The sequence below is a fragment of the Elephas maximus genome, chromosome 6 (assembly GCF_024166365.1).
Source record: "Elephas maximus indicus isolate mEleMax1 chromosome 6, mEleMax1 primary haplotype, whole genome shotgun sequence".
In the NCBI taxonomy this organism is placed as follows: domain Eukaryota; kingdom Metazoa; phylum Chordata; class Mammalia; order Proboscidea; family Elephantidae; genus Elephas; species Elephas maximus.
Window position 1 is genome coordinate 52,575,946 of NC_064824.1, and position 10,453 is coordinate 52,586,398.

The 10,453-nt window shown below is 33.8% G+C and overlaps 1 pseudogene; it reads right to left on the reverse strand.

Annotated features, from left to right (window-relative positions):
* Positions 1-589: 589 nt before the first annotated feature.
* LOC126078430 (heterogeneous nuclear ribonucleoproteins C1/C2-like) lies at positions 590-1,491 on the reverse strand (annotated as a pseudogene).
* Between the last annotated feature and the right edge of the window lie 8,962 nt (positions 1,492-10,453).

The window sequence follows — 10,453 nt, forward strand, 5'->3', positions numbered from 1 at the left end:
AGAGCAAGTGGGAGCGCAGAGTAAGGTATATATAAACTTATATGTGACAGTCTGACTTGATTTGTAAACGTTCACTTGAAGCTCAATAAAAGTTAATAAAAAAAAAATGCATTGTTACATTTGTGTTAAACAGCCCCACATAGCACTCTTACGTGTGGTATAACACATATACCTCTAACTCAAAGATGCGGTGAGGTGCTACTCAACTAAATGAGATTGCCTTTGCAATTAGAGAAGCAGTTGCTGAACTCATGTATGAATAGAAAAAAAAAAAAAAACCCTGTACTTCCTGCATAACAAGAGACTGTATTGTTGACAGTTGATAAAAACCATACATCATTTTTGTTGTTATATCAAAGAGGTATCTAAATTAAAAGCAAAAATTACAAGGTAAGATTTAGCATAACTACTCAGAGTGTCAAAGGAAGTGAAAAGGGGACGAGGTGCAGAGCAATATGAATTAATGAACACGGGAAGGACAAGGATGGGGAGAATAGTAAGCACATGCTGAAGATACTAGGGGAGAGGATCTGGTGAAAAATTTCATCTTAGACAAATGTCTAGGCAAAGAAATAATGTGATAAGATTTCTAAACCTCACCATGTATTTGAGAGGCATCCTCGCCATTTGCACTCTCTGTCATCCTTTCCTCCCTCAGCCTCTTTTTCATCATCCTTGATCAACTCCAGCTGTTCATCTCCCACCTTCATTATTGTCATCATCTAATATGACCCCCTTCTCAGCAGAGTCACCTGCACCCCCCTCAGACTCCATCTTTACATTAGTCCCATCTTTCTTAAGGAAATAGCTGCTCTGCTCCTCTCCTGGCATCATTCTTCATCTCTACTCCTTGTTTGCTTTCTTCTTTTTACATTTTTTCCAGGCTTTCCAATAAAGAATCTACTTTTTGTTTTAACTGGGTCAACTCCTTCTTAATGGTCTAAAGGTCACCTATTTTCAGTCTTCTAGACTTGGGAGAAGATCTTCACTGTCCACTCTTGAAATTGAAGCCATTTTGGTCCCTTCGTGTAGTGTTTCCTGATACACACCAGTATTTACAGAATACTACAGCCAAACAATAGGAGGAAGAGGAGGAACACGTGCTGGGTAGCTGTACTTAATGATATAATAATTTCTTTGGAAGTCATAGTCCAAGTCAAAAGAAGAGACCTACCTTTCTACTGCAGATAATTTCACACCTGCTTTTCCTCATTTCACTTTTGGCTCTGCAACCAGATTAATATCTAAAATCTGGCCAGCAATCATTCTGTCAACTTCTCCTGCTATAGTAGTCCAGGCATTTCCTTATGAATGAAGGAAGGCAAAGACCTTATGAACAAAGCAACCTATAATTTTGCTATACTTTGAGAAGGTTGCCTCCACATCAGACTTCTTGTCCACAAGAGTGTTGAGATTTCCAATAAACACATGGGAGCTTACAGAGTGAGGATCTGTCATGCTGGTAACATCGCTGGCCATGGTGTTTGATAAGGCTTGTCACACAGCTGAAAAATGTAGTTGAAGATCAAAAAAATTTCACTTGAGCAAAGTTCCACTAACATATATTTCAAGTCAATTATAACCAGGAGTAGGGAGGGAGAAAAGATTCGATTTTGAATCTCCTACTCCCCGGTTCTATGTGAAGAAGCCAACTGCTGCTCAAGGTCAGCATCATGACCCCAATAGCTCAGTCTTTGCCTCTTCACAAAATGGCCAGGTTATCAGAAGTTTGCCTATACTTTTAGGTGAAAAATTAATGTTATAACCTTGAAGCCTAAAGTAATTGTATATCTGAAAAGAGTCAACAGTTAGGAGTGCATAGAACAGATGAGGTGGTTAATCTTGTGGGGAATAAACACAGACTAAAGTTAATAGTTACAGAAATACACTTGTAAGTATCTTACAGGGAACATGTAACTATTAGGGAAACTATACATCTGCATAAGCAAGAGGGAGGAAGTAGTATAAGTATGCTTGATTCTATAAACTTTATAATGCGAAGCAATAAATCCTGCCTACTATTTGAGACAATTTACTGTTTGATACAATTAGGAGTTAAAACATATTATTTAAAATTTGATGAAAATTCATAGAAGAGCTAGAAACTGAATAATATAAAAACAAAATGGTATAACCTCAGAGAATGTGACTAAGAGGTGTGGAGGCTTTTTATTTTTTATTTGCTGAATTCTGTATTGTTACTTTTTTTCATATGCATGAGTTATTTTTATAGCAAGAAAAAGAAATGTTTATTAATGATTATCAGCTTTTGGCTCTAAGACATTATTACAGGATAATTTATTAAGAAGTGTTTCTTAAAAATGTCCTTCTTTTTCTATTCTGGTTCAAAGATATTTTTTATTTAGGCTTTTGTCAAATATTTCAAGATACAATACTGTAAATTTAAATGGCTTTTATGTCTTCAAATGTTATCTCACAAAAAAAAAACTTCATAGAAAGTTACTTCATAAATTACAACTTAACAGAAAATTAGATGCTATCAAAACCCAAAAAGAACACATAAGAACTGAAAAAAATATCATGGATAACACCAATGAAGAGAGGGGTAACTTTAAAAAAAAAATACAACTTGATGAGTAAATCCAATTTTTAATTACAAGGAAATTATATGAATCGATATATTATTATTATATATTATTTCATAATGACTATTATTCCAGAAAATATTCAAAATTATAAATGTTGTAATTAAGTTTCACATTTCTGTAACAATCACCAATCTTGCAAAGTGCCCTCCATATTCACAATTTTATTATCAATTAGTAATTATTTACCACCTGGTTTTTTTTTTTTTTTGTGGTTATATAACCTAAAAATCAAATTGATGTAAATCAATGATGAAATAAATAAATAAATGGGAGAGAATAGACAAATCTCCCATGCAAAATAATTCTGAATTATTCATGTAAATACTCTACTCTCAAAGAACTGGAGCTTATCTCCCTACTCAAGTGTGCATTGCACTTGGACTCCCATCCAGAGTAGAGTATGGAAAGAGGAAAAGAGAACCTTTACAGTGGAGAAACATGAAAACATTACCTCAGCCAGGTGATCAAGTTTTACACACACAGCAACAAGTCATATTGACAGTATGTACCATCAACGTGACACTTTACCTCTATGGTCTTCTCCAAAACACATAACCCTAGTCCAGTCAGACAAATCCCAATTGAGGGACCTTCTACCAAATACCTGACTGGTGCTTCTCAAAACCATCAAGGACATCAAACACCAAGGAAGTCTGAGAAACTGTTACAAACAAGATAAGCTAAGGAGGCATGACTGCTAAAAGGAATCCTGAAGTATGGACTTCACTTAATAATAATGTATCAATATTGATTTCTTAATTGTAACAGTGTACTTTTTACCATACTAATGTAATAGGGGGAATTGCATGTGGGGTATATGGGGACTGTCTCTACTATCTTCATAATTTTTATGTAAATTTAAAACTGTTCTGAAATTTTAAAAGTTATTTAAAAAAAAAGAAGCTACTCAAAAAAATTCAAACTGAGAACCACTATATTTTTCAAGAAGTTTCCTTTCAAAAGAAATGACTTTCTCTCTACTCAGGAGACTGCATTGCAATTTAAAATAGTCAAACCAGTTCGGTAGTCACATCTCTGAAACTCACTAAGCTTCCCCCCAGTAAGCAAAGTATGGCGATACATACAGGCACTAACCAGATAGACCATTTCATCCAATCAGTTTAGCCATCTTGAAATCAATGGCTGCTCGTGACACAACTGATTGAGCGGCAATGATCAGCGTTGATGCTGAAAGTGTCAGCAATGATTGAATTGGCTGTGTTTGCAGTTTAGTTTAACTGCCCATGTGGAAAGTTTATTTCAGGTAGTAAATCTACAGACACTTTCTTATTGGCAATTAGATTTGGAGCAGTACAACTAACATTGTCATTCCTATTAGCTACTTTAAATTATCCACTCCTTTACAACCTCAAGGATGTTGTTTGTTAAACGCTACATGTTCTTGTGGAAAAACAGTTTTTCTGTTTAGATCGAATGGTCATTTTGATTAGAGCAGTGGTGTTTACCTGTTTAAAGCAATTACAGAAAACACATATCTTGTTGCAGATACTGTAGTCTTACAGTCAAAGAACTAGAGTGACCTTCAAGAAGAAAAAAAAAGGAAGAGAAACACATTTTATATGAGAATCCAAGGATTTTGAAAATACTGGTAATTTTAACATGATGTTGAAAACTGTCATTTTCCTATGCTTATCCATCACAAAAATTTAGCCTATACCTGCTTCTCATCCAAAGTGAACTTTTTACAAACTTCTACTTCTTCCTTCTGCACATCTCAGCTAACACACGTGTGAGTTTGAAAAGTAGTAAAAGTACTTTGTCTCACTTGTCTGGAGTCATATTGGTTCAACCCTGATACAAAACAAAACCAGAGCCTGGGATGAGTAAGTAATAGAACAAGAATTACAAACAGTTTCATCTTCCCATAATTTAAGATGGAAACATCTGAATTTTGCTAAAGTAGTAAACAAATGAATAGCTCTAGGGAAAAAAAAAAAAGCACACATAAAACAACAGAATGATTTATATTTTCAAATAATATCACAATGCAATATGGTAAATAGATTTTTTTGTTTGTTCGTCATCCTTCCTTTACTATCAATTATCGTGAAATTCAGATCTAAATCCTGTGACATGAAACTTAGACTTTCAGGTAATTCCTTCAGTTCCTACTAGATGGAGCCAAAGTACAAAAAATATAACCATGTTAGGGGACACATTCTAAGGATTCTTAAGCTAGAGCAGTTTTATTAGCATAATAAAATAATGGGAAATTATAAGAAACTGAAAGTTTATTTTTAAAATTATCCATTAGATTCATTTGTACTTGAATTATAGTTTATTCACATATATTTTCCAGAAAAAAAAAAACTCTGTGCATTTAAACTTTATGTAACAAACATACCCTAATAGATTTTTTGCTAGAATCTTTTATTGACTAAATTATTGGCATTTATCCTACTCATTGCATATATATGTGTGTGTATATATATGTATAAAGTGAGATTAACACCATTATTTTAAAATTACACAACAAAATCCTGTTTACTCTTAATATTTAAAAAATACCTTTATTTTTTAAAGAAAAAAGTGAAAGAAAAGGAAAATGAAGAGAGGGTGTTAAAGAAATTGTTAGGATACTGTAAAATCAAAGAGGAGTTTAACAGTTCAAGACAAAGAAGAAAAGTCAACATAATTAGTTTTTAATTATTCATTTAGATACTTTTCTTAAAAAAAAAAAAAAAAAAACTGTTCCCTGTGTGGTATGCTTGAGTTGTCCACTGCATGATTAGCTAACAATTCAGTCTTCCTCCGCTTTTCAGCCAGACTACTTTTGCCTATCTGAATGGTAAATTAAGTGAACCTCCCCCTCAAAAACAAATCTCCTTTTTATTCTAATTTTGCTATTAAGTCACAAGAATGATTAATATAAAAATCGAACTGAAACAAGAATACGTTTTCCTTAAGATAACTTTTTAAAATTTTTCAACCTAAGAAGTCAGTCACGAAGAAAATGAATATACATTCAGTTTAGTAATTCATATTCAATTTAAATAATATCATAATCTATGATTCTAGAAATTACAGATTGTTGGTATAGAAATCATTTTCAACTCAGTATCACACTTTATTAAATTTATTTCATGTAAATTCAGGAAGCACTCCAGATATTTGGCAGATAATTGAATCCCAGGGTGAAGACAGCAAGGTACCTCTGCCTAAGTATTTCACATTTATAAAATGTATTTTTTCAGTTATTTTAGCAACTCTTTTTTCCTCCTTAGTATACATACTAGTCTTTCCAGTTGATGTAATGAACAGCTGGATAAAAAATGAAAAATTTGCCCAAAAACAGATGTCTGTGATCTCCTTGAAACAAAATATAAATGGCACATAATTCTTTTCTCTGTTTATTCAACTGAATCAATTGAGTAGTTACTAATAGGTAGGCATACCCTCTACAGACACCAAAAACTCAACCAAACCTGTTGGCTTTGAGTCGATTCCAATTCATAGCGACCTATAGAGCAGAGTAGAACTGCCCCATACAGTTTCCAAGGAGCACCTGATAGATTTGAACTGTTGACCTTTTGGTTAGCAGCTGTAGCTCTTAACCACTATGCCACCAATGTTCCCTCTATGGATAAGCCAGACCTATTGCTTCAGTCACATAGTGGGGGGCCTGAAACACACAGGCTCTGTCTGCTTCACAAAAATGCAACTAGACATTATTAACAGCTCTGCCAAATAACAGTCCAGGTCTGGTGTGGGGAAAAAAAAACACAGAGTTAAACACGTTTGGTGGTACCTTGTTGAAAAAATTCTAGCTGTATGGAGCTTTCTACTCTTTTGTTAGCTAAAATAAGACTATGTCATTATAACCACGAATAACAGATAAGAGGGAAGCCAAGATTCTTCAAAATGTTTTTAGCATTTATTATAATTTAAGTTAGGGTTTAGAAAGTGAATTTGATGTTAGTAAATATTTTTTTAAAAATACATTAGTGGCCTAATTAGCAGCCAGTTTTTCTTTCTTATAAACAATTTATGGAATGTAAACTGACATGTATCAAAGCAAAAAGAAATTCTGACCAAGCAGAAGAAATGAAAATTTGGAGGTGTGAGAGCTGGCAGGTCTATCAGAATGATAATATCTGATAATAACTTGAGTGAATAACTTTTCTTCCAAGAAAATTAAAATTTTTCACATACATTATTTTTTTTTATATATAAAGCTATTATTACAGTTAAGGACAAGAAAAAATATATTAATAGGTCAGTAAAGTTACAAAACCAGAATATTTACCAGTAAAATTGGTTATTTCCCTTGGAATTATTCTAGAATAGCCAGTATACAAAAAACAGGAAAAAAATTAAAAAAGGAAGGAAGGAAAAGAGGGAGGAAAGGGGGAAGAAGGGTAGGGGGGAGGGAGGAAGGGAGGGAGGGAGGGAGGGAGGGAGGGAGGAAGGAAGGAAGGAAGGAAGGAAGGAAGGAAGGAAGGAAGGAAGGAAGGAAGGAAGGAAGGAAGGAAGGAGGGAGGGAGGGAGGGAGGGAGGGAGGAAAAAAGTGAAAAAACTTCGGGGCAAAATTTAAAGCATAAAAGCAGTCTTGATTTTAAGTTACACCATAATTTGGTTCAAACTTTCATTAACAATACATAATTCAGTTTATAAATGTTTTCAAAGAAAATATTTATTATGAAATATAGTAGGTATGCCCATGGCACTGTTTTATACCGCATTACATATGTGCATTTATTATAATCAATCTTTGCCTTTTAACTAGAATTAAGGGTGGTACTTTCCCAAATTTTGCTCTTAGTGGTGTTGGTAAATAGAGATTATATCTGCATAGTTTCTTTTTTTTTTTTTTTTTAATTCTTCATAGAACTTAGTGTGGGCTTCTATGTACTAGTAATAATTTTTTCTTGCTGCCACCTATTCTTTTACTAATAATGTTGAAATCAGGATATGCAACTGTTGGAGAGAAATGGATAAAGAGTCATAATATACTAATTTTTCTTTTGCAATATTTAAACAAAAGTAAAATTTACTGTATTTTCAAAATAGTATAATTATTTTGGTGGAGATCAGTGATACATAGCAAAACTTCCAGAAAATAATATATTGTATATATAGACTGTCCTGCAGTTTTCTGAGAAAAATATAATTTTGACTCCTCAATATATTTGTCAGAAAGAAAGAGGCCTTTGTGGTATTTTAACAACTGTTATTGAAATACGAATATTTCAATTTTTCTACATACAAACTAAACGAAAATAGTTTCCATGGTAGTAGGCAGCACCTTTATTCTATTCTAAAATGCTTACATATTAGAGAGTTCACAAAATTTTGAAATATCATCTGCAATTTAGAGATTGAAACATAAGATGTTCTCAATGAAAGGGAAAAAGAGTACAATATAATTACTGATTATTGAATGGGAAGAAAGTGGGACATACCACCTCTTTATACCATTACAATCTGCCATTCTTTGGTCCTATGTTCACATAAAACACTTTACGTCAGGTGAAAATATATATGTGCCAATATTTTGAATGTTATACATTTTTACCCTGCATCAAGATATCTGAATACATTCCCTTCTTCTGATCCACCTATGCAAGACATGCTATCCTGGATAATTTGTCAAAAAATATGTTTTCTTAAATTTAAAATCCAAAACCAGGCTCATTAGGTGTACTCACAAAGACTAGTCAGTGGAGCAAATTTGCCACTTCCTTTCTTTCTACAAGAAAATTTTATTTGTCAGCTACATAAGAGTCCCAGAAGTACATATTTGAAAAAGAATTTGTCCTATTCACGTATTTTTCAGAGGAAACCAAGGGCCGAGAAGTTATTTCTTTAATCCAAGCCTATACAATTAACTAGCAGCAAAGCTAATCTAGATTGCATTCTGACTGATTTCAACCCTTGTTCTCAAACCACTTTGGCCACATCTCAGATAATAAAAAAAAAAAAAATTTTTTTTTTTTTGGCAGCTATAATTGGGGAGGGAAGGTATCCACATATCTTGATTCAAGATAAAAACGTGTAACATTCAAAATATTGGCACATACATGTTTTTATATCAAGTATAAAGTGTTTTATGTAGACATAGGACCTCCATTACTGTAAATTCATATTTATTCTAATAAAGTTATAAAATAGTATAGAGTTTTTGTAGGACCACATAAGTGATCATTGCCATGGAGAAACATGAACTAAGAAATTGAAGAACTTCGACCTCCAGTCTTCAGAAGAGCTGGTGTTTTGCTGGAAGCAAAAAGCTGAGAAAGGCAAAAGAGAAAAGTATGTAATGACAGTTTGGCTAGCTATTGTTTTATGAAAACTATTTTTGAAAAGCAAAGATTAAATAAAAGGTATGCTTTCGGTACAAATGATTGTAAAGATCTACTGAATGAGCAAATACCAGGGATTCTATAAACTCAGGTCACAGGCTGATGGAGACTCACAGGATGTTTTACTATTGAACATGAACTTCCCACGTAAAAAGCAAGCTGTATAAAAAAAGGCAAAAAAGGAGGAGTTCATTTTGTTCTGTGTGTCACCTGGTATGGGTAATTTACCTAACACTAAAAAGAACACAGGGAGTGCTCTATTATTTCATAGAGTATTAAGTTAAAGTGCTATATAATAGCTAAACACTTGCCTTCTAACCCTACCAGGATTTAACAGTTAAAAAGATCAGTTTAGAATCTGGTCACTAGATGGCATTGTTACACTTGAATACAATTTAAATAATACAATGACCAAATGAGCTAGTTAAATTAGTAGACAATTATCCCTCTTCTATTCCACCTTTTATGTGATGAAACTGGTTACTTATAGCCTGCAGGATAAATCCTATAGGATGCCCCACTCAGTCAGGGCTGTTTTTTCACAAGCTCTCTCTTCCCAGCTTTCACCTCAATCTGTCATACAGATTTGACACTGCATCGTTCCAACAGTACTTAGAAATGACACGTATATAATGTGGAATATTGTGCACATTTACAGCCGGGGCTCTTTCTCTTAAACATTGCTTGCTACGCCTTGGCCTCCACTCCTCTGCCTCGCTGGATACTCTTTACTTTTCACATATAAATGGGGGCCTAAACCAAAACTTTTATTATTATCATTATTTTCAAGAAAATCCAGGGTTCAGCATAACTGATTTCTGCCCTTTTTTCCTGTTAGCATTTTCAGGTTTCCACCGAGACTCCTGGAAGCTAACGAAGGCCACGGGACAGGCAGGGCAATGCTAACAGATGATATTTTTATGATTCAGTGCCATTAATGGTGCACATTATAAATCAAGTTAAGTGGCATTTCTATTGAAAGAGGTTCTTCTTTACTTCTTTATTTATTTCCTTAAGATCAACAAGACCAGTTCAATAAGCCTAGCAACCCATTTTCTTCCCTACAATAGACCTTAGCTTTGATTTCTTATGTTATCATAATCTAGCACTTTTCCTGTTCTAAATGAAAACCCACTGGGGAAGCTAAATCATTCCATTATGAACGTTATCAAAAAGCAATACCGTACTATTTTTAAATGACTACAAATCCAAAATGCATTGTAAATTGCACCCAGCCCACACTGAGGCAATGCCACCCAAACACTCTCTGTGTGTGATTACCGTACCTCGCATTTACATATTTCAGAAGTAAGTACAATCCATTGCGGGCACTGGTTACTATTTACACAGAAGGGATGCTGGAAATACCTACCTAAATCACAGAATGATATTTTTGTTTTATTAAGATAATACAGCACAGTTGTTTTGGCAGATTGCAATGCGGCTGTAGCATCCACCTCTAAGATTGCTACTTTGTTCTTTTTCAAATGGTTCCTCCTTCCCCACCCCAACTCAGTATTT